The sequence below is a fragment of the Microtus pennsylvanicus genome, chromosome 2 (assembly GCF_037038515.1).
Source record: "Microtus pennsylvanicus isolate mMicPen1 chromosome 2, mMicPen1.hap1, whole genome shotgun sequence".
Classification (NCBI taxonomy): domain Eukaryota; kingdom Metazoa; phylum Chordata; class Mammalia; order Rodentia; family Cricetidae; genus Microtus; species Microtus pennsylvanicus.
The window spans coordinates 93,777,634-93,803,354 of record NC_134580.1 but is presented as its reverse complement, the minus strand read 5'-3'; positions in this window follow the sequence as shown (position 1 = coordinate 93,803,354).

Below are 25,721 nucleotides of genomic sequence, written 5' to 3'. Positions count from 1 at the left end.
AAATTAGTCATGGAAGTACTAAAGGTAGATTCAAAAAAGTCTGTTATCATTTTTCTTATTCTGAACAATATAGTTTAGTTAACAACATTTTTTAATTACTACACTTTCCAATATTAATATCAAACTTACGTGTGAGAAGCATCTATTTTTTTTTAAGGCAAAGGAGGGAAAACTAACGGTGTGTTTCAATTTCATTCTCTTAAGAAACATAAACATATCCACAACACAAACGCTGCCAGAAGGATAAGGGCTAATGACCAGGGCTCTGTTGGCCTTTCATCATTTAAATTTCATTAGGAAAAAGCTTACTGGAAAGTATATTAAAACCCAAGCAGAAACTGTTACTTCAAATCATGTTCTTGGAGAAGGGAGCGGAGTAGGTAGACAGCTTGGAGTTCTGAATCATGTGACCGTGATTTAAGATTCAACAGTGTTTTATACTTTCCATCTGAGTTGGACCGTGTCCCTCGATAGACTGTGTTCTGTCTCCCAGGCCCGCTCACACTTAGCCTAGGAGGCAATTGCAGTGCTGCCTCGGGCTTTCTTCCCTGTGTGCCTCACTAGTCTGCTCCTGGCTTTCTGACCATGCACAAACACATCCCTGCAGGGCTTTGAGGAGGAAAAATACATACTTTGCTTAGAACAATTTGCTCTCCTATATTCCCAAGAAAGTGAACTAAAGATAACGTTTACCTATTGAAGTATGTTCCTTCATGGTAAGGAATTTCCATTCTCTGAGCTTAATCAAAATGCCCCCCCCCTTTTTTGTATCTGCATGCACATGTGTGAGTACCTGTTTGTGTGTTGTACTTGTGTATGCGCATGTACTTCAGAATTCAGTGTTAACTGTCTTCCTCAATTGCTCTCCATCTTATTTTTGGAGGTAGGATCTCTCGTTGAACTTGGAGTTTATCAGTTTATCTAGACTGGCTGGCCAGCTAGCTCCAGTCCCAGATCTTCCTGTCTCTTCCTGCTCTGCCCTGGGATTACAGCTACACGGTTGATCCAGCTTTTGGGAATTCGTGTGGGTGTTGGGTATTAAACTGTGGCTCTCATGTGCAGGAAACACCCTACTCATAAGGCCCTCCACACTTTTCATTCTTGCTCCACTCTATTGTAGCATCCCATCCATGGCCAACACGGGTGGTCTTGTGGAAAACCCTTCCCCGTGGTCAGCAAAGGGAATTAAGCTAAAATGTGTGCTTTCTTAAGGAAAGACTCATTCAGTTTACAAATCTTATTAATTAATTTGTGTTCTACGGTTGTAGATGGTAGTTTTGCATGAGGAGAAAAGCATAAATTCCTCAACCTTTAATAAACTAATGAATATTGAGTGAAAAGATTTGGGGAATGCTTCGAGCTTACTGAGGAACTAGTTTTGCACTATGACTAAATTGCCCAAATGCTTTCTCCCCATGTTTTAGCCACAAATGAACAAGACATCATACCCTGTAGGTGTAATAAGATCATGAAGGACTCCACCACCAGGGTCGCCCCACAGTCAAATAGGCTAGAGGTCCATGAAAATGGCAAAACCAGCTGGGTGCCACCCCCAGCAGAGTATATCCATAGCCCCTACAGAATGGCAGAAGACTTCATGGGAAAATTATGTATGTATTTTAATTTTTTATTAATAGTTTCTCTCTCTCTGGTGTGTGTGTATGTGTATGTGTGTGTGAGAGAGAGAGGGGGAGGGAGGGGGGAGAGAGAGAGAGGGAGGGAGCTAGTACACGCTGAACCGCCACACTTCAGTCATCTCATTTGGTACTGCACGTTAAAAGGACAGTCCCATCCAATTTGGTCCCATGGGCCTCTGCTCAAGACCTTCACCTAGATTTAATTTTAAAAAGTGTCTAAACTAATTTTCAAAAAAATATATTTTAACTTTAAATAATTCTACACTTATTTCTTAACCTATGGCTGACTAATTAGCAAATGAAAATGATTTGTTTCTAAGACCAGTAAGCTTGAGTGTAATGAGAGAAGTGGGACAGGAAATGTGGGAAGGGGAGAGAAAGAGAAAGAGAGAGAGACAGAGAGATAGAGAGAGTGCAAGAGAGAAAGAGACTCAGAGGGACAGAAAATTCTCTCTCTCTCTCTCTCTCTCTCTCTCTCTCTCTCTCTCACACACACACACACACACACACACACACACACACACACACACAAACAGAGAATGTGAGATGAGGTGGTGCAGAAGATTTGACAGTCCATATCCTATCTTAACCCAGTTGACTCCAGTGGAAAAAGACTCCATTATGCAGTATTGGTTGAGGAATAGTTCCGCTGTCAAAATGCTTGTATTTGTTCTGATTGAATGTGATTTAGGTGATCCCAGTGGGATGGCAAAATCAGATAAAGTTGAGATTTGACCGGGTTTGCATGACCAATAACCTTTCCAATTTAATAAAATAAATAGTGCTTCTATGTGTGCTTAAGATATTGACATTATCTAAACGAGAATGAATTCTTTTGGGGGGAGTAGCAGGGGTTTCTGATACCGCAGTAAGGTAGACTAGTTACGTAACGGCGTTTTACCATCTGGATGCAGCATAGTGTGAGACTCGGTTAGGATTCGCCTGGAATTAGATGATCATTCTCTCTTGCAGTTACTGCACTAACAACATCCCACTGTGTAGTTCGCGAGTGGAGTCGAATATGAAGTTATTACATTGTAGAAAAGCATGGCCAATTAAAGTGTTTAAAACTATTAAAGAACTCCGCATTATATGTGAATTATGCCACCTTTTAAACGACTGCTTCACTGAAAGTCAACAACATCAGACCTTGAAAGGTACATTTATAATGCAAAATAATTTTTGACATTTTCAGAGTCCTGCTAAGGTGTGTGAAGACTACTGGCAATGGTGATTTATAATTTGGTGATATTTCTAAGAATACTTTATTATTAGTAGCCATAGGTAATAATAGGAAAGACAATAAATGTATTTCTTTTTCAAGTATTTTACCTTTTATATTCAGGCAATGATGTTGACTATTTGAAAGGAATACAAATGACTCATTCATATACTTTGCAGCTTCATATATTTTGGCACTATGATTTCTTTAAAATTTTGGTGAAATCCATAAAATAAACACACACACACACACACACACACACACACTCTTTTATCTATTGTATATCACCTGAGACAGTGTACAGAATTCTTAAAGCTCATTTATCAGCTTCCTGCGGTTAATGACTTGTTTTTATTTCCTGACCTAACTTCCCACAATCTATTTGAACTTAGGGTCTTTAGGAGACTTACGTGTTGTAAGCAATGAGAACTTTGGGACTGGAGTTCTGGTTGTTCATGATCCAGCTGCAGGTTAAGTCCAGGCAGTTATTTATACTTAAAGTCTAGTTAAAGAAGTGAAGCAAAACGGGGCTGGAGAGATGGCTCAGAGGTTAAGAGCACTGGCTGCTCTTTCCAGAGGTCCTGAGTTCAATTCCCAGCAACCACATGGTGGCTCACAACCATCTGTACTGAGATCTGGAGCCCTGTTCTTATGTGTGGGCATACATCGAGGCAGAATGTTGTATAAACAAATAAATAAATCTTAAAAAAAAGTGAAGCAAAATTCAAGGTTATTAAAAGGAAGCAATTCCAAATATCCATGACTGGATTTGTATGTGAAGTTTGAAGAAAGGAAAAGCAGTTGTCCTTCGTCCTGTGTCACTGAAGTTAACAGGGTCACATGACCTAACTGAAGGTTTCAGAAGTATAGGAAGAACCTAAGGGCTCGACACTGGACTGTTGGGCAACAGATACAGACAGTAATGGGACAGGAGGACCAGGCTAAGGAATAGACAAGGAATGGGCTTGATTTTTATCTTTGGTCTTTGGAGCAGGCAGTTGGCTGAGTTGAGCTCATAGGGAGGGACATATCTGGCAAGATGGAAGAGCAGGGCTAGTCTGGGTCCCTAAAGTGCGGGACACTCTTTCAGAGTAGCAGAGAATATGGCAGATGGACAAGACACTACACCATAATATCTTGTGTAAATCGTTCCATGCTTCCTTGTGCCTCTAAAAGTCATCTATGTTAGAGTTGGCAGTTCCTAGCACAATAGAATGACATTCATTCGTGTGCTCTTCTGAATCACTCCTCCATCCACACGATGAGTTACGTGGCTGCGATTTTAGCTAGGATTTTCCTCTGAAGAGCCAGATGAATTTGAAACCTCTGTAGAATTTATGAATTTCGAGGCCCTTTTTTCTTTGGTAAAGATTTTTGTGTATTCCTGGGAGAATTTTACCAGGAATATGGGTTCTTACCTCCAAGACTGTGGTCGCTCTTAGCTCTTCAACTGAAATCTATCTGATATGTCACTTCTTTCTTTGCTAGTGTACATGTCTGTTTACCGAAAGTACAAGAAAATCTGGTCTGTCACCTCTTTTTTTTTTTGCTTGTGTATACGTCTTGGAAACTCACCTCTGAAACAAGGTTCTGTGAGGTAGAACTGGCTTTCCTGATTGGGAAAGGGCATGAAGGCTTCATTTATTTTAGTCATTCACTTGAAAATCAAGTAACCAACTGTCTTTGGGTTGAAGCAAATAAGACCTACCCTTATTCTATGAAGTGCCCCGTATCTGTTTAGAGGACAGATCATTAAAACCCATATGCACACATGGACACATTGCACAGACACCATGCTGACTAATGGCCATCACTTTGGCTGAGACTACCCAGAAGTAGCACTTTTCTGAGTTACTATAGAGATTCCATGTAGGTTAGCTAGTAGCAACTCAGTGCTTGCGAACCATGGCCACACTACCACAGGGTTCAATTGTTCTCAAGAGCTTCAGGGAGACTGTGTTGGTTTGCATCCCGGCTTGTCATATACTACCTGTGTGTGCCAGTGGATGGCTTCTCATTTTTCTTATCTGTAAAATAGGACTAGTAAAGATGCTACCTACAGTTTTAAGGTCATTGTGAGGTTTAAATGACATATAAGTGTCTAACATACTTAGAAACAGTATCTAGCGCATAGCTCTCAGTAAAGGCTCATCAGTAATATTCTCCTAAATATGTCATCCTATGCGACGCATGACAATATTTTATTCATGCAATAAAATTTCCAGTAGTTTCATGTTACTGACAGAATAAAGTCCGAACACTCGACCTGACATTTAAAGCCTGCTCACCATGTGCTTTCAGTTATATATGTGTACCCCCTCTTTCTTTGACATGCAATCCAGCTCTCCTTTCGCCACACTGGCTTGCTCACTGACAACCCATCTTAGGACATTCGCCCACAGCCTTAGGTTTCCTCTTACGTTGCCAAATTGGACATCGTCTGATTGTCCAATTCATTCGGTGGATTTCAAATGACACTTGAGGGATGATGTATGGGAAAGAAAAATAAAAAAAAGTCTTTGAGGAGTGTAAGAATAAAGGAAGAAAGAGGAGAAAATGGAAATGCTTTTTAGCTGGAAGAAAATAAAGCATTTACACAAAAGGTCTTCACTAACATTTTTTAGTACCTTGGAATACATGATGCTCACCACACTATACTGACCCACAGACAAAACTGTAAGGCAGGAGCCCCAACCTACTACCGATTTCCTAACATTTTTCACTTAAATTAATAGTGCCAATGTCTCCATGAGATATCCAATTTATAAAGGGCTTAAAAGCTCAAATACATGGCAGTACAAAGACTGATATTTTAGACTTTATCTGAGGAATTAAATGTGTGGTTTTTTTTTTCAAGTTGCCTTCAAATATCACCCTTTGGGCTCTTGCTTAATTTGCAGGAACACTGGCATAGTTTGAACCTTAATTACTGGAAGAGGAAAATGAGAAGGATAAAAGAAGAAGGGCATCCTGACCCCTGGTGTTTATCTTTCTGCCTGCCTTCTTTGGTAGTGTCTTCTGTTGCTATTTGAAACTCTTTAATTGGTTCTTCTCCCATCCTTATGACCCAGATTTTTCTAGTTTTTGATGATGACTTTGGTAAGGGAGAGAGGCTAAATGCCATTGATTGCCTTTAATTTTGGTGATTGTTTTTTATGCCCAGAGGAAGAATCACCTGGGAAGCCATTGCAGAAGCGGCTAACTATCTGGTGAGGATTTCAAGGGTGGATGACATTATTGAAAAGTGTTCAGGGGCCCGTGGGTGAATTTAACAGTTGGGTTAACTGGGCTTTTGCTTTTGAAGTCGACCTCTCAACAACAGTCCACACAGCCAGGTAGTTCTCCAGGGTTCTGTCCAGGCTATGACCTGAGCCACAAACTATGTGAAAAGCACTGGACTGTCAATGGGAGACACCTATTTTCCACTCCGACCTCAGCCATTCATTCTTTCAGCTGCGGTTGTCTTCATTTTTCACCTATGACTACATAGCTGTTCTTTCAAGTACTTATCAAGCACAGGAATTGCTTTTCTTTTCTAAGATTTTTATTTTTAAAATTTATGTGTGTTTGGAGGGTTGGGCTATGCCTGAAGAGGCCAGAAGACGGTGCGGATTCCCGGAGGTGGAGTTACGGGTGGTTGTGGGCCACCTAAGGCCGTTTCTAGAAAGAGGTCCTCTGGAAGAGCAGCAATCACCGGTAGCCATTAGGCTGTGCATTGGTTTCACTTGAAGTGTTAGGAACATGGCAGTGAACAGAACTAGATTCCGGTTCTTTGTGTATTACTGAGGAGAGTGCACAGGAAATGGCCCGCACAGTCGCAAATTAACAGAAGATAAAACTCCAGACGGTGGTGAGAGCGCTGGAGAGACAACGTTTGGGTGGGGCGGTACAAAGTGACCGATAGCTTAGGGGAAGTCTCCCTGAGGAGAATGGGCTATGGCAAAGGTCAGCAGCTCCCAGGGAGAAGGTTGAATGGGAATATAGGAAAGCCAAGACAGATGATGGGATTTTATCTTTGAAAGATAGCAGAAGGCTAGTGTGCAAAATGAGGTCAGAGCATCAAGAGGTCTGAGCAAAGAGGCGGGGAGGAGCTATGAAGACCCTGATATCGCAGAATCTGAATCCATCCTTATTGCTGGTGAACTCATTAGCATAGCATTGTCTGGTACAAACATGACATAAGCCACACACGCAACAGCAAGTTGCTTAGGAGCAAGATGGAGAAAGCAAAAAGGGTTAGAGATGCATAGCAAAGTGTTTGCTGCTAGCATGAGGGTCTGAATTTGATTCCAAAAGCTCATGTAAGAAAAATGAGGCATGGTGGGAGAATTCTTATAATCTCACCACAGTGGAGGTGGAAACAGGAGGCTCCTGGGGCTTTTTGCTTAGACAACTTCGTCTAGTTGGTGTGTTCAAGGTCAATGAGGTAGATAGCTCTGGAGGAATAGCATCTAAGGTTAACCTCTGACCTCCACAAGTATTCCCCCACCACATGAACTCGAACCCCTTGCACACACGCACCTGCATTAGAATGCACTCACTTACCCACACACAAATAAACAAACAAAAAAAGAAGTAAGGTAAGTTTATATTTAATATTATGTTATGCCTAATTGGATATATAAAATTATCATTTACACAGGCAATCGCTAGGGAATTAATAATAAAATATTTTAAGATCATTATTTAGATTTAATTTTTGAAATTATTATTATTTTTTTTACAGTCATAATACTTCCGGTTTGGCTGCCAAATTTCTCTTGCAAATACTTGACCTACAATGAGGTTTTTATGAGATTTACAGCTGAACTAGGAGTAGTAGATGTACATAGTTAAATTGCGCCCATACACACCCGAGAATGTTTAAAAGTTCAATTAAGTATCAGCTTTTAAATGGCAATTAATTGAAATGAGATCAAATTAAAACGTCAGTCTCTCCCTCACAACGGACACTTTTCCAGTGTTCAACAGACAGCTGACGGGACCACCATGCTAGATAGCATGGCTTATTAAGCAGGAAGTGGCATCATTTGATTCTCTTTAAATGGACATGTGGAGAACTAACAATGGTGGAAAATGTGGCCGAGGAGAACCAATCAGAGTGCTTGGCAACTGTTTTCTATAAGGAGCCATATAGTAACTGATTGAGGCTCTCCGGGCCATGCAATGTCTGTGTCAACTACCTAGATCTTCCACTTTAAAGGAAATGACCCATGCAAAAACGAGCATGGTTGTGTTTCTATCAAAACTATTGGTGAACACTAGAATTTGGATGGCATGGCCCATGAGCTACTGTTAAACTTTGTTGTTGTTGTTGTTGTTGTTTTTTATGTGGGTGTGGGGACGTCATTTAAAAATGTGAAACCCTTCGTAGCTTTTAAGACAGCCAGCAAAGATAGGTTGTGTACTAGAGCTCTATTGCCCCCAGGGACGTTGGATTTTCAGTGGCAACCCCCAGTGAGAGGGATGCTCCTTGCTGAGGGCTCAGCGGTGGGAGACACAAGAGAAGGCTCTTGCTGACTGTCTGGGTGTAGAGAGGGAAGGAGGGAGGAGAAAGGTCAAGAATAAAGCCAGTCGCTAGTCTTCATCTTGAGCCTGACCAGATGGTTCACACAGTTCTTTTGAGTGCCAACAATTTATGATCTATGATCTTTGAGTAGAATCCATTTTTATTTTTGTAGCAGGTTTGGAAGACGATTCTTCCTTCTTGAATGGATGCATTCCAGTGTCTGGAAACGGCAAACCTGGAGACACTCTCTGTTTAAGGGAGTGTGATGAAGTGTAGCTGTTCACAGCTAGCGTCATTAATTCCTTTCCAGAATTTCACACTTGCACGTAGAATGGTGAGCGTCTGAGGACAAACTTTTGCTTCCAGTGTCACACTTCATGTCTGCAGAGTCACGATAAGGTAAGAGTGCTCATTTCAAAGCAGGTTCTATGGGACTTCTAGATCACATTGCTCCCCTCCCGCCCTTCTGTTTTATCTTATTGTAGTTATCCTGGTGAGCAAGGGTTTTATGGATTAAAACAGTAATTGATTTTGTTTTTAGCTTTTGTTTGACTGTATCCTTTCTCTTCAAATACATTAGGCATCTCCGAAGGAACTCATAAATTATAGACAAAGCAAAAGTTAAAATTAGATCTGAGTGTGGTGTAATGCCCAAAGGAAACTATTTGAAAAGGTTACAAGCTGTCAAAAAACAATTTGTATGGTTAAAAGCCACACAGTTAGATGCCATTAATGGAGGATGTGTAACGATTATTTGGACATTGGTGGCTTATTCCATCTCTGTGGCAACTAATCCGTGTGTTCCTTTGGAAGCCAGAGGGACCCGGAATTTGACACCCATTATCCCAGGGAAGTGTGGGGGAATGTGTTGTTTCACATCAAACAAACAGTGCCTCTCCTTTATCCAGATTTTAATAATTCCCCACCCCCTCCCAAATTGTCATTGGTGCTTATTGTCAGAATAAAGACTAGTTACTTCAGCGAAAGAATCATAAAATCAATCATGTGGATAAAATTACGGAGCCATCCAGCCAGCTGGTCTCTATTTGGCTCTACTTTGCTTCATTAGTTTATGGGGTGAATTCACTCCATATTTAAGGAAAGCAAAAACGGCATCAAAACTAGTTTGTAATTAATTGCAGCTTTTTAGAAAGGAATGCGTTTGCAAATGGAGAGCATGCAGCCCTGGACGCTGCTTTCTGATTACATAGTGGACCTGGCTGCCACGCAACTTTCTTCTGTTGTTTATGTTAACGCCGAATATAGGTTAGACACTTTTCAGACTCTAACCACCAGCATGCAAGTTTTAAGAATTTCTCTTGGGTGACTTAAAAACTTTTAAACAACACACTGCTGGTTGCTCAGACATGTTCATCTTCAAGCACCTTAAGAATCGGCTGGATGCCTGGCAGTGTGAGCCCAGAGCCTGTCTCCTCGCATTGTTATCCAGGTGATTAGATGGGCCTGCGCAACTCTAAGCTGATGCTGGAATGATTGCACATCACAAATCCATTGGAGTTTCCATGCTTTGTTAGTAGTAAGATGACTAGTGTTAATTACTTGGGCATTTAATGGACCCAGAAATAACAAATACACGATTCCGTTGATTTGGAAACCATTTACGAAGGACATAAAAGCAGCCAAGCAACTCTGGATGGGTGCCTCCACACATGTAACGCCTCATAACAAGGGCCAGAATAAGTACAAAGAGCAGAAATGCTTTGAAAGAAAGGGAACCCGGTAGGCTAGAGCACTAATATTTAATGTTAACTCTCATAAACACAGAAAGGAAAAATATGTTGATCAATGAAGCCAAATGTCATAAACATGCCTCCCGGTGTCAGATGAGAATCAGTTCTCAAAATATGTGAGGCAAAGGCAGACAGAGCTGCCTTGGTTAGCTGTGGTAGAAACAGGTTACCTTGGGGTCAGTCAAGCTACTGACAAGAGCCTTGTATTGGAAGTAATAGCTATTTCAGATGTGATTCCCATGGTTCAAGATTATGTGCAGTAAGGAGGCTGCTTGTTTTGTTCTCGGCTGCTCAGCCCCGAAATAATCACACAGAAACTGTATTAATTAAATCACTGCTTGTCCCATTATCTCCTTATTGGCTAACTCTTACATGATAATTTAACCTGTTTCCATTAATCTATGTATCACCATGTGGCTGTGGCTTACCGGGTACTGGCGTCTGTCTCCAGCAGGCTACACGGCTTCTCTCTGACTCTGCCTTCTTTCTTCCAGCATGCCATTTAGTTTTTCCTGCCTACCTAAGTTCTGCCCTATCAACAGCCAAAGCAGTTTCTTTATTCATTAACGATAATCACAGCATATAGAGGGAAATTCTACATCTCCTATGAATTCAGAACGTGCTTAAAGGGATGTCTAAGTGCATAAACCCAACTGAATGCTATGAGACCCAGAAGTCCTATTCCATGTGAACTTTAAAGAGCTTATTACAATTTGAAAATTAAAGAAAAGGTAAAAACCCAAGAGTTGTCTTCAGAAAATTGAATTTCTTTCAACTGCGAGAGCTTTAATTCTTTCATTTAGCATTGGGAAACTGAGAACCAATGAAACCAAAATGTGTGGAACTTTCTCAAAATTTTGCTTACTTGGCACTGTTTGGATAACTCATAGGACATTTTGCAAAAAATACCTTTAATTCGTGTTTTAGCTAATCTTACAAAACCCTTCATGAGGTTGGCAGAAAAAAAATACTTCAAGATTTTACAGGCAAAGAATCTGCAATCCAGGGACATAAAGCAATTTGCCTAAGCCTCCCCAGCTAGTAAGTCCTGAACTTTCTGGGCTGCTTCTGTGGGAAAGTGAGCGGCCCATTATTGTGCATTTTTTCCAGATTTAAACACATTTCCCCCCATGTAATAGTGAAGGAGGGACAGAAAGCTAAAGTGTGAAGGAAGAAAGGAGAGGCTCGGAGGAGAAGTTGTCCTGGTGTTTGTGTACGTTGCGTTTCCTTCCGCAGGTGACAACTTTCTGGGAGATATGTTGACTGGCCCTGGAGCAGTGGGGGACTGTTTGGCGGAAGGGGAGGGAGCACCCAGAACTTTGAAAGTCCAGTTCTATGCATGAGACAGTCTGTTTACTGTTAGAACACTCCTCAGTTTTCTCAAGTTCTCCATCTCCTCAGAAAGTTGTAATGTCAAAGAAAGTAAAAAGAAGCTTTTGCTTTGAGACATATAGGGATCCCCAAATGAATTACATCAGAAATACAAGTTTAATGTCTAAGTTGCAGAAATGACACATCATAAAACAGTATAATAGCCTGTTATTTACATGTGTGCCCGAAGAATTGGTTAAATTGATTGGGAGAGGGTTCAAAGATTTTAATCACTTTATGAAATATCCATGAGTGCTCCTAAAGCTGGAGACTTTGTTTTTATGAATTAATGATATTTAATGCTCTTTCATAGAATTCAGAGGTACAGGGACACCATAGGTAATGCAGGGCTTGTTTCTGAAGTCTCTGTCCATTTCCTCTTCTCAGCTCTCAGTCCTCTATGCCCAGTCACACAGGCCATTCTTCCCTGTTTTTAATAACGAACCAGCTCCTCCCATCACAGTCAATTGGACATGACAATTACCTAACAAGAATACCTTTGCAGACAGACAGTACTTCAACTTTTCAAAACACGCTTTCCGATTGCAGGGGCAGGAAGTCCCTTGACTTCTCCCCAGCCACTGTGTGGGCTCTTCTGAGCTCCAGATCTTGGGAGTAGCCCATGTCTTACTGAAGGATTTTAAATGACTTATTTCTGTAATAAAAGGAATAAGAATCTCTGTGACCGGTTAGCGTTAGTGTTCTGTGAGTTAGGCATGCACTAAATACATATTGTCGTGCAGAAACAGATTTTCAGGTCTTGTTTGTGCTTTCCCCCCACTTTATGGCTTCCACAACCTTCCTCAAAATTAGGGAGACCCCAGTCATAAGGTACACTAAAGTCAGGTTGTCACAGAGGCTGGGCTTACAGTTTGGGGGCCAATAATGGAAAGGGAATATTAAGATGGAATAAAAAAGTAAGGCTAAGAAAATCCTGATCCATAGAATTGGGGTTCCAGGGGGAGTTTAGTAATGCTGATATCATTATTTCATCAATATGTCTCCCAGGCTATTGTGGGGGCTTTCGGCTTGGCTGGTGGATATTTGGGGTTACACTTCTGAGGGTACATTAAGAAATTTATTTTTGGTAGTTTTCCAGTTTCAAATGCTAGGTGGCTGATCATCAGCCACCGGGAAGACTATGTTTCCTGATTGGTCTTGGAAGTTTAATTCCTGAGCATTGAAAGTCAAGGACACAGCCTTGAACTTCTGGGAACTACCACCAAGTGGTTAGGGGAAGTATTGGCCAATGCTGCTGTTGCCTTCTCGGTATATAAAGATGCTCTTACTGCAGTTACAGAGAAAGTAAGGGGGCAGGATGAATTTACTGGAGGATGTCTATCCTTAAAGTTATTCCATATAATGGGTTTATCTTAATTTTATGCCACTATGATCTTCAAAGTGAAGGTTACAGAGTTGGAACACATAATTCATAATGCACTTTCAAAATTATCTAAGATGTCACTATTAAAATTTAGTCATTTTTTTGTAACAGAAAATTGCTTTGGATATTAACAAAATGTGGAAGATAATAGAAAAGTCATGCATACGTTTTTCCATTCAGGGAGAAATCTCTATTAATACATTAATTAAAAAGTTTTTTTAAGTGTTTTGAAGTATGTTAAATTTTCTTAAAACTTGAAGACAAATATATAGTGTGTCATAAAAATTTAACTTATTTTGAAAGGTTTAAAGTAGAAAGAACAAAACTCCCTTTCTAAATTCGTGCTCTTGGGTCTTGGATGATTATTATGTAAATAAGAGTTCTGCACATGCAAGGACCGCAATCGCTGATTGTTTGCTAAAGGAGAAATTGGGACATGATTAGCAGTGGGTAGTACAGAGACTGTGTATACTGTGCACAAAGGGATAATTCAGGCCCTCGGCGGGACTGTTGAAGAGTTCTCATGCTGCTTTGAATGGCATAGAACTGAAAATACATAAATTGTGCTCCCCTGGAGCTTTCCTCTGAAGATTTTGAAACCTGTTGAACAGAAGTCACCACCGAAGCTACAGAAAGTGGAACTTGAGTTGGCTGGAAATTCTGTGATTTTTTTTTTTTTTTTTGCCTTTCCAGGTTTCCCAAAGGCAGTAGGATATTTACATTTTATTTTGCTGTAGGTTACAAATGATTCTACTTTTATCCGCTTTTAATCTTTTGGGTATTTTGAGACAGAGTCTCTTACAGCAAAATGGTCTGAAACACACTGCGTGGCTGAGGTTGGCCCTGAATATCCTCCTGCTTCCATCTCCAGAGCGCTGAGGTTTTAAAGCATAGTTCTGCCACCAGGCCCACTGGCTGATGCTTTACTTTTGAGTACAAAATTTTAAAGCGAGCAAAAAAACTTTTATCATACCGTGGCTTTATAAACATTCTATTGATCACATATTCCAAATAGATGAACAGAAGAAGAAGTACAGTGAACTCAATATCACCAAAGGAAACTCTTCCTAGCATGATCCCTGAAAGAGGGTCATGTTTGTATCTCCAGCTTCCTAACTGATTTCCCTAATTCATATTCAGTTGCTCGTGCTTTTTTAATCTTTGATTATTATCTAACTTACTGTGCTTTCCTCCTGTCTTTCTTATTGGCTAGTTTTTATGGAAATGGCTTGGGTCATACGTTTTCTGAGTCTTTGACAGAGATAATTACTTTGTTCAGTTTTGCAGCTGAATAGGGAAGCAAAGCAGGTTCTTCATAGACTTCTATAGGAACGACTTCCTTGTTTCATAGTACTCGGAGAATTTAAATTGTCTTCTGGGTTAATTTTGCTTTACTGTTTAAAATCTTGCTCTTCATGTTTTTTTTTTTTCAGTTTTAAAAATGTCATTTTTTCCCCCTCTGCCTCTTAATTGCTTGTAAAATGGACACAGCATTTCTACATTTCTTAACATTCTCTTCATATTTCTCAGTGAGGATACTAGATTTTACTAATGAGGAAGTAAATACCCAGAAGGTTAAAAAGGTTTGGTCAAAAATAGCCATTCTAATTTTTCTTTGCTATCAAGAAGAAAATTGTCATAAAGGAAACACATTAAAAAATTTCTCTGAAACCACCTTGACTTTGGCTTGCATGTGGCCATATCTTCCTGGAAGCCCACACTTTTTTTTTCTTTTTGGTTGTTTTGAGACAGGGTTTCTCTGTGGTTTTGGAGCCTGTCCTGGAACTAGCTCTTGTAGACCAGGCTGGTCTCGAACTCACAGAGATCCGCCTGCCTCTGCCTCCCGAGTGCTGGGATTAAAGGCGTGCGCCACCACCGCCCAGCTCCCACACTTTAATGGTGACAGGCATTGATGCTTCTGTGTAGGTGGAAGGCCTTGGAGTACAGCACTGGTTCTCTTTGCTGTATATGATTTACTTTGTATGCCTTTCTCACCTGTACTGATTCCAGCTTCCTTTATTGTAAAATGACTCTTGTTTAAGACCTCAAATGTAGGCCGGGCGGTGGTGGCGCACGTCTTTAATCCCAGCACCTGGGAGGCAGAGGCAGGAGGATCTCTGTGAGTTCGAGGCCAGCCTGGTCTACAAAGGGAGTTCCAGGACAGGCTCCAAAGCTACAGAGAAACCCTGTCTCGAAAAACCAAAAAAAAAAAAAAAAAAAAAAAGACCTCAAATGTAGGTCTTTTTCATAAAGTAATAAACTCCAGACAGCCACCAAATGTTTATTGAGATTGCTGTAAAGACAACTACTTACCCATTTTATTGAGACACATAACCAATGGAATTACAGATATGGAGCCGTTTGGGAGAGTAATATAGCCTATGAAACACATGTGTCATTCTGCAAAGTTTGGAAAGTTAATTACTATTCTGAAACTGGAGCTTGAAGAGAAGACAATGGGACCTTGGAAGGACTATTTGAGATTCTTGGGCATTTAACAGAACATTGCATGGGGCTTTCTTTCTGTCTTAGAGTGGTGGGATCTTCAAGATGGGGAAGTCGCTGCTAAGTGTTGCACACTCCCAAGATTGAAGCAAAGAACATTCTTCTTCTCGTCTAAAAAGAGGATCCAGCAGATATTTTTCTAGGAAAGAGAGTAAAAAACCTGCTTTTCTTTTTAACTTAGCATGAATGAGATAAGAACATATGCTTAAACTTATATTTATATTTTCTCATATATCTTTCTATCATATATATATATATATATATTACAATGTGTATCTTATATATGAAACAATTCGCTTGGATAGAGGATGCAGGTAAGTGGCCCAACACATGTACACAGTTGCACAATCATCACAATTTTTACTGAACATTTTTATTACCTCCCACAAAGAAACTCATTGCCATCTTGCCTTAACCCATCACCTCCTTAATTCTGCATAACCTCTTATTATAGTTTGTCTTCTGCTTCCATTGATTTTTCTCATAGACATTTCTTCAGAATGGAGTTGTCCAATATGGTTACATTGTGTGTTCCTGTTTACGACAGTTATGTGAGATGGTTCCAGTGCATGGGCATGAGGATCATCTATAAGAGGGTTATTGGTCTCATGCTGTGATATTTGGCGCTTCCCTTGAGTGGCAGCAGAGGATGAAGAAGAGTCTTGGCAACAGAGGCTTTCCCTCTGGGGTTTGGGAAGGTGTCTGTATTCTGTATTTTTGGTGAGAAGAACCAATTAGAATGGCCTTTGTGTTTGAGTGCTGCTTGCTGGAGACTATAGTCCTAAAACAAAGCACCACCTTAGAAACCGAGGAAGAATCAAAGATAGCTATCTAACTTGAGTGTAGATTGCCAACTCTGTGTGTGTGTGTGTGTGTGTGTGTGTGTGTGTGTAATGTGCACGTATACACGCGACACAGGTCCCAGTGAGCTACAAAGCCATCATGAAATAAAGAGTCTCAATCCGCATTATATGAGCATGCAAAGAAGCAGGGCTGGCCTTGTCACCCTTCTCCCTCCCTTCACCCCCTGCTGAGGCTTTGCAGGACCCTGAAACAGGAGCTGTATCAGTAAGGAGAGGACGTCAAACAGAGAAACAAATTTCCATTTTCCGACTTTAGTCCTCCACTGGCAAGGCATGCATGGATTGGAGTAGGGAAAGCTTTGAGACAAGGTTTAGATTAGATTGGATTGGGTAGATTTTTACAAAGATCTTAGAAAATTTATTCTCTTCTCCTGAAATGACACATATGGGGCTTGGTGTAGGTTGGAGGGAGATGTGGAGATCATGGTGGGTTGCTCTTGCCCCCCAATTTTCCATATCTCCTTTTGCAGTCCTTTGACGAAATCCTCCAAAGACTGGGGAGTTGAGCAGAACACCTCCAGCTATTCTAAGCTCAGAATCCAACACTGAAGTATGTCGACTATGGGAACATGCTGGAGAAACGGGAGGCTTTGTCCTTCGCTTGGTAGAAAAATAGACCCCGGAAACAGTTTGTGGATGTTTAATTTTGTATATTTGATGCTGGGTTTCAGGAAGGATGCTGTGTGTTGGTCCTTAATCATGACTTTCTGAGGCCTCAATGCACTGAGATACAGAAGATTCCCTTGGCTATGTCCCCTGGCCTTATCTGGCAGCTCCCTATCCATGAACAAACAGACTGGACTGTCCCAGAGGGACCAGGTTTGGGGAATTACTAGTCTGGAAGGTGGGCAGGGGTGTGGAAGACATTGCCGAGAGTGGGGGTCAGGGAGGAAAGTGATCTGGGTGACTGGTTTCCTGAGTGGAGGAGGGGAGGTGTGATCTAGCTGAGAGAAGATCCATCATTCGTGTGGGATGTGGTGTAGGAAATCCATCCCACCCTGTACTGACTGGTGGGGAGCCACTGGTCTGGGGTCTGGGCTTCCAGAAGTTTCCCTGGATGGTGTGGTTCCATGCAGTAAGAATCAGCTCCAGAATGTGTCTTGGATATTGGGTACCGTTGGGATCTGATATATAGGCTCTGGGCTGTTGGAATCTAGACTTAAGGGAGTAATCTGAATAGTCGGGGGGAACAGAAATAAAGTGTTTAGGAACTGGCCAGTGTCTAGGAGAGCTCAGCCTTCTATAGATGGTGTCCAGAAAAGGGGTCAAAGGAATCTGGGATCTGGGATATACCTGAGGCTCCTGGGAGTTTACACCTGTGGTTTCATGAACCAGAATCTAACGGGTTGGGACTTCGGACTCTGGGATCCAGTGATGAGAGATTGAGAATGGTGCTTGAAATGTAGTCTCAGGAGTCAACCTGGAAGGATATGGAACCTGAAACCGAGGTAAATGAAAGGTTTGCAGGGAGCGATCTGGGGTCCAGTGACCCAGTGCCAAGAACACGGGATCTTGGCATTGCTGTCAGTACCCTGTGGCTGAGAAATCTTGACTTCTAGAATCTAGTGGTTGGACTGTGGGGCAGGTGACAGGGGACTCACCCGCAAGTTTGGGACTTTTGGGCCCAGGGTGACTTGAGGACACCGGGTCTGAAGCTTCTAGTATCTTTTGTACATGAATGTGTGCCCCTATACTTGAGGCATTGGGATCATTTGGTGCCGTATAGGGTGGCCCAGCACCCAATGGGTGGGAAAAACAGGATGTGACTTTGGAGTACAGATGAAAAGGGTTAAGGGGCTTGGAAATTAGAGTTCATGGCCAGGTTGTGGGTAGATTTGCCTTTCAAGGGCCAGACTGATGGTGTGGGGCATAGTAGTTGGAATCCGGGAGTTCTGTTGTGAAGTCAAGGATCCAGTACTAGGGTCCAGTAGTTGAAGTTAGGGGTCCAATTTTACAATGATCAGGACACAGGGAAAAGGATCTGCAATTTGGGTACATACAGAAATTTAGCAGCTTGCAATGCAGGATTAGGATCCATTGGTCTGGCCATTAGTTTTCAATGGTTGAGGATGTCAGTGAGGGGGATACCTTAATGAAAATGAGGGCATCTTGGGGACATAGGTTCCCAGTCCCTCACTTGGATGTGACCCTGTGGCCTGTTTCATGTTCCTGTAGATCCCTTAGGAGAAGCTCACAACTGGAATGACCTTCATGAAACTGGGGGCAATATTCCAGGAGAGACCCTGTACATCCTCTTGGGATAAGATGTGTCAAAGCTGACCCTCCATGGAGACCTGCAGGCCACTCACTACTGGACTCTTGGGTCTGCATTTGGGTCTAGACCAGTGCTAGGGCGTGCTGAAGATGGTGTCCCAGGCCAGGAGCATGAGAATGCCTGGGTTTGCTTCTTCGTGATTGTACAGCTGAAGCCAGGGATTCTCCAGGGTCTAGAAGAGGAAGGACCAGGTGGGTTCAGAGTGGCAGATAGAAAGATCCTGCTGTCAAAGACCTTGCTGCCAGTTCTGTATGTCAGAGTTGCTGGTACTCATTAGATGATGTGGCTTTTCTTCCTCAATGCTTGGACTGGATACTTTCACAACAGAAAATAATACTGTTCTAGTCCCGAAATAGTGACAAAGACTCATGAACTATATTTTGAGTCCTTTTTACTACGGGTCATAGGAGATAGTGGAATGAAACTGTCTAGTTTCCTGTCATAAGGTGATGGTGTAGTCAGGGCATAGAAGCTAAATCCTCAACTAGTCATTCATGACTTTTGTGCAAGCCTGTGGCTTGGAGGGGCATTCAAGGTTGTCAATGACTCTGAGGATTGCACAATTTACCCTGTGTGATTAGTGGTCAGCACCGTCTTAAGAGATCTCACATCTTTTTTTTTTTAAAGATTTATTTATTATGTGTATAGTATTCTGTCTGCATGTATGCCGGCAGGCCAGAACAGGGCACCAGATCTCATTACAGATGGCTGTGAGCCACCATGTGGTTGCTTGGAATTGAACTCAGGACCTTTGGAAGAACAGGCAGTGCATCTCTCCAGCCCCAGATCTCACATCTTTTGACACCAGTGCTAAGTAAAAAAAAAAAAAAAATCTAGTCAATGAAATGTCTCCTAAGCCAGTAGCATAAACAGAAAAGTAACCTTCCTATTTCATGGAGTAACACTAACACTTGAGCTAACAAAAGTGGATTGTGAGGTTAGTGTACTCCTAGACACTGCATTGCAGCACTGGCTTAGTTTTTGAGAACCCAGGTCCCAGGGTCCTGCTTTTGGTCATGTCGGGCCCAAAATCAGGGAAAAGCTTGTGGGCTGAAAAACTTGGCATTACATCTTAGAGACCCAGAGCACGGAGGCCCTTTACACAAACAGAACAAATCCCTTTCAGTGCTTTTAGACCTTAACAAACATGGTGATGTGTAAAACCACACTCCCCCCCACCATATGGCCAGCCCCCACCCTGCGAACCCCTGAACTCTTTTCAGCATTTCTTAAATATGCACCATTGAACAATCCGAGTTCATTGTAACAAATACAATCTCATTGAACTGAATTCTGAAGAGACTTTATAGTTGAGAAAGAAAGAGGACTGATCTTGTATTCTCTTTAGTTTAAACAAGGGACAGAACTCAGCAAATGAGAACGGGGTGGCGGGGGGAGAGCTGAGCTCACTGGAATGGGTGGGGAGGGACAGAGCAGAAAAAACTCGATAGACTTGTTTTTGGTAAGGAATCAATTTCCAGGTGTCCTAGGGACAAAAGGACAATGTTAACAACAGTGCTTCAGCCGGAGACTGTTAGATGTCATGGGTGCAATTTCATTTCCCCATCACAATGCAATCTGTTTGATTTAAATTCTTTCCTATGGAAGTTAGGGCTTGAAGTCAGGACCATAGGACTTAAAAAGTGGGAACGGAAATACACTCTGGTAGCTATTTGCAAAACTAATAAAGATTAGAGTAATCTCAGTATGTATAGTTTGCATTAGCTCGCTGCCCATCGCCGTCTGATAAACCTGCACTATGGCCCAGGCACGCGTAGCACAGTTCTTGGTAACATTATGATGATATAAGGCACTTCCATTACTCACCCATTCCTTCAGTTGTATTCAGGGTAAAAATAATAAGCCATAAGCTTCCCTGCCGCTTAACCTAATAACAAATCATTCCCAATTCCAAGCCCGATGTCTATTATTCAAAGCAAATTAGGATCAGGCAGACAGATTTCCTCTTCCTTCTCTGGGACAGCTGACCTCCCTCCCCTGAAGCTGTCAACCCATGTACAAATGTTACACTTAGGATCTCACTCTTGATTTTAGGGAGCAACAAATCCTTAACAACTTAACAAGCCAAACCCAGAGTTAGCTTTGCAGTGCTTCAGCACGCAAATTAGCTACACAAATAAGAAGGATTAAAAAAAAATCATGAAAATAGCACTTATCATCAGTCTCCCATTCAGAAATAATGAAAGGAGATGGTTTATACAGATTTAGTAATAAGACATGACATAAATGTAAATATAACACATTATGACCTTTCTTCTGGAGAACAATACGCATTCGTTCGTTATTCAGAGCCTCTTTGTTTACAATGAATGTGGCGATGAATCGAAGTTATGACATCAATTAAATCACAAGTTTATATTATTTTCAAACAGAGAAGATGCAGATATCTTAAGGTAGGTAGCAAAAATGATGAGCTACTGTCTACTCTTGGTCTCTAAATGAGTTATACGTATTCAAAAAAGGAACATTAAAGATGCTGTACAAAGCCAGGGTTGTATATCACTTCCCCCCGAACAAAGATAACATTTGTAGGATCCCATTAGCAATAAATCTTTTAGATTTTTTTCACTTAAATTCTTATGATCCCAATGGGAAGAACAGATAATCAGTAAATAGAACTCTGGAATCTGTCAGGAATTTCCTCGGATTAGAGCAGAAGAAAATTGACAGAGGGATGGAGAAAAATAAAATCTCCAGGATGCTGATGAATGCATTAGAAGTTTTCTTTAAATGCACCACTGAAATGGAAACAAAAGTATTTACTTTGTCACATTTGAAAAACACAGAAGTATAATACACAATTACCAGTGATAGAAAGTAAATATCCTTGGATGAAAAACAGTTACAGACCACAGAATAATTTCAAAGAACATTGAGCTTTATTATGTTTTAGAAGTATCACGTAATTAAAATATGAAGAGTTTGGGGTTCTGTATTTTTCCGTTTAGTGATTTTAATTGTGGAGTAAAAGGTATATGGAGAATTGTTTGAATAAATTCCTTGTTGTCTTACCCCAACTGGTGGTTATGTCAGAAAAGAAAAACAAAAAGGTGTGCGTGGGGGGGACGGAACATTCTGGAATATTGTATGTAAAAAAGCATCATTATACTACGGTTACAGGAAGTCATGGTCAACCTTGACCACAGTTCCTTAGTATCTAGCACTGAAGAACATTTTTACGGAATCCTGGGGGATGAAATGCTGGAGGACAACCAATTTCTTTCCTTTGCTCGTGGAAGAAAGGGGCTCAGACAGTTAGGCTATACCATTCCCATCATATCTTGAGATGAGGGTCACTTCCCTAAGATCTGGGTAGCATGTCATTTCCTATCTCTGTAAAGTGCAGTGGCCCTGGACTTGAAGCAGGTGTCACCTTATCCCCCTGGGTCATTTGGAAATCATCTGAAGGGGCTGACAAGGTCAGGAAGAATGCTGCAAGAGGCCACACAAAGGACCTTCTCCCAAATCAATGTGTCAAGATCCCTTACAGTGACTCCACCAGGAGACAACAAAGCCTCTTAAAACTGAAATTAAAAGTTACCAACAATAATGGGGAAAGGGGGGATTTACCCCCAAATACAAAGTTTAAAGTAATCAAGAGTTTTCTGAAACAAAATTTAAGTTACAATAAAAATTATTCAAATGAATTGTTAGAACACAGGGTTCACCAAATCCTAGATGTTGAAGGATGTTTCTAGCATAATTTGAGAGCATCAGATTCTGTACTTGGGGCTCACCTTTAAGAACAAGCTCACACATAAATATTTGTAAAAAATATTCTGAGGAATAACTAAGTCTTAAAATGTGGTTTTAAAATTTGTCTCTTTTGAAGTTCATCATCTTTTTATTTTCCTTATTATTTCAATTTTCTGACTTCGAGAGAGGGGGCCTTTGCTGATGACTTGGGTAGGTCTTCAGTCCTGACTTGACTACTTTCTGAAGCCTGCATTTTGAAATGGTTCTTTAGCTTGAAATTTTGATTTTTCTATCTGCACAGAAAGTTTCAGGCTTCAGACTACCAGGGTACCAATTGATCAAGAGGTTGGTCCCATGACTCAAAGAAATACCCATGTTCACTGAAGAGAGGAAACGGAATTGCTACCCATTTTGGAAGTGGCCGATCCACAGATGAAGATTTTTATGTTATCATCACAGCTTTTGATTTCTTACAGTTCCATCCTTAATGGATCAGACGTACAAAACAAACATTCAGATAAAGATAAGACATCCATGTTAATGTGATAATCTTTAGAAACAGAGAAAATAGTGGAGGTGTTAATAAAAGCTAACTAGCTAATATTCATTAGGTATTTATTGTTTTAAATTGTGTGTATGTGTGATGTCTGTGGGTGGGTATGTGCACATGAATGCAGGTGCCTGCGGAAGATAGAAGAGGGCACCAGATCCCCCTAAGGTAGAATTACATCTTGATTGTACTCAGTTGTCTGCAAGTCCACACTCTTAACTACAGCGCCATCGCTCTGGCCCCATAGATAGCTAATATTTTTGAAGGTTAATTCTGTCCTGTACACTTAGGATATAGGGATTTATATCTAAAAATTCTGACTGACCTATATAAGAGGGGCAAATTGGCTTTAATTATTTTTTTTGTTATTAAATCCCTTAAATTCCTTCACTGTAAATCTTTTCTTCTGTGCGTTCAGCATGCAAATTTATGTTGATGCTCCATCTCTGTCAGACACTATGCTTGGCTCAGGGGAGATGATAGGTCATGCCTCACTGTCATAATGAACTGAGGATCCAGGAGAAATGTCCCAAGAACAGTTCAGAATGGTCTTAGAAAAATACAGCGCAAAGGATTCTGATACATTCTCCAAGGCCAGACACAGCACTTGATGCTTTAAGTAGATATTTCAATTGAGTTTTAATATCTTAAAAGATGGATGAGGTTGGACTCGTGCCCAAGTCTTTCCGAGAGCATGGTGTATACCAACAGTAGTCTACTGCCCTTCCATAGTAGGTGCCGATCAGTTTATACCCAGTGACCATGAGAACATCCTGTAAGGATCCCACAGAGCAATACAGGGAAACCTTTTTAGAGGTGCCATCAAGTGGAATAGAAGCTTGGGCAAGAGCATGGCCTCTTGGCAAGGCAGAGGGGATGAAGTGGGCGGCAAGGCTAGACTCAAGAAACCACTGTTTCCTACAGCATGTCAAGCATAGCTCCAATAGAGCACATTTGCCCTACAGTATCTAGAATATAACAGGGTACTTTTCATTTACACTCATGTTTAGTGTGCCTAACAACAGAAAATTCCAGATGAAGTCTCTTGTCTAATCATTGTCCCAGTTTTGTGTAGAAGGTTTCAAAAGCTCGATGCCTCGGGCCGTGTATGTAAGAGGGCTGGTTACTCTTCCCCGCGGCTTGGGATTCCTTCCACAATGTATATTTACCAAGAAATGTCACATGGGACTTTGCATTTATATAATGCTTTTTAGGGCAATGAAAACCCCATAAAATCAGTCAGCTTATTTAATGTTCAAAGTGTTTAATAAGGTTTTTTTTGAATGAACAATTTAAATGAGTTTTTTTTCTTTTTTCATTAATTAACTCACCAGAACACCAAATACGTATCAGATAAATGAGTTGATAGAGTCCTTGGTTTAGTGGAAAATGTAATACAAAAAGCGCTAATTAGGCAGCCAAGAGCTCCAGATAATTAAATAGTGATTAATAGATTTTCGTGTGACCAAAATTAAAAGTAACTAATTGGTGGGAAAAAATATTTAAAATCGCATGCGTAGCGCGTACACATTGAACACGATTTTGAGGGCTACGAAGATGGTTTTGATTTTGTTAACAGTGAAGGTTTTGGTTTCCTCTGCTCATTTTGCCCTCTTCTGACATTTTGTGTCAAAGTGTTCCCATGTTAATAGTAGAATATAATGGAAGTTTATGCAATTAAATACAGCAAGAGAGTTTATAGAGCATTTATCATTGGATATGGGTCATATACTGTGAATTTCAGAATATGAAAGGGAATTCCATTTGTGGCCCACTCTTGCCTGAAGCTTACCTAATGAAATCTTTTTCACTCTGAGAATTAACAGTGTGCCCAGCTGAAAAGTGTTTAGCATTCTCTGTGCATACTGAGCACGCCAAAGCAGAAGAAAACCTTGCCTACTTACAGGGGATTTTTGTTGCTTTTCCTTCAGCCCAAATTAGTCAGCCCTTGTTCATTTAGTGCATTTGAAAGGCGCTGAACTTTTAAAATTCTGAACTGTCGGGCCCCATCGTTTCGTCTGACAGCTGGCACTTTGAGAGTGGGGAACACACAAATCGTGGGTGTGGAGGGGAACGCTGCTAAGAAATGCGATTGTTTTTCCCAATGGAAAGGCGTCCCTCAGACAGCTATCTGCAGATCCAGCGGGTTTGTTATGATGCAAGATGCATGTTTGGATATCACCGTTTTGGTTTACTACCTGCAGAGCGTAAAATTGCTGATAAAAACCCGAAGAAGCATAAGCCAAGTTTCAGCAAGAACCACGTTTTCCTTGCCCCCTCAGCATCCCATTTCTAGGTAATAAACACCGAGGCTTCCATCATTAAGGCATGGGTGAAATAGTGCTGTCCCATCCCTGAGGTCACTGCAAGATGTTTATATTTATGGGAAACAGAAGTTCTGAAACATTTGCTTTTTATCATTATTATTCTCTATGATCTGTTAGCAGTAGAGGGAACTAGTGATAAATAGCCCTGCTATTTTGTGATTTCATTTATGAATATCCACGATAGCTGTGGAAGCTACTTTCTTTTTATTTGCTACTGCGAAACTTCTGAGGCCAGTGCTGGCCAGCACATTGGAATGACCTCGGCAAATGCTTCAGTTCTGTGCTCCTGACCAAATGATAGAGCACAGCACCTTGTACTTTACTCGTACCTTCCTTGTAATACTACTCAATATTAATTAATTAGTCAACCAGAGGATTGCTCCCCTTTAGTTTTATTGCAAATACTGAGATAGTTGGAGAAATAATTTGAGAAATGGGTTTTGCCTTCTCCATAACATATACCCCATAATACTGGACCTGTGAAATAAATCTGTTTTAAGCATTGTTAGGAAACCCAGCAACTCTTGCTGATTAGTTCATTAAACCATAGCAAGAAGTCCAAGACACTGAAACAGTCCTGGCCCAAATAAGGAACCAGAAAGGCTAGAGT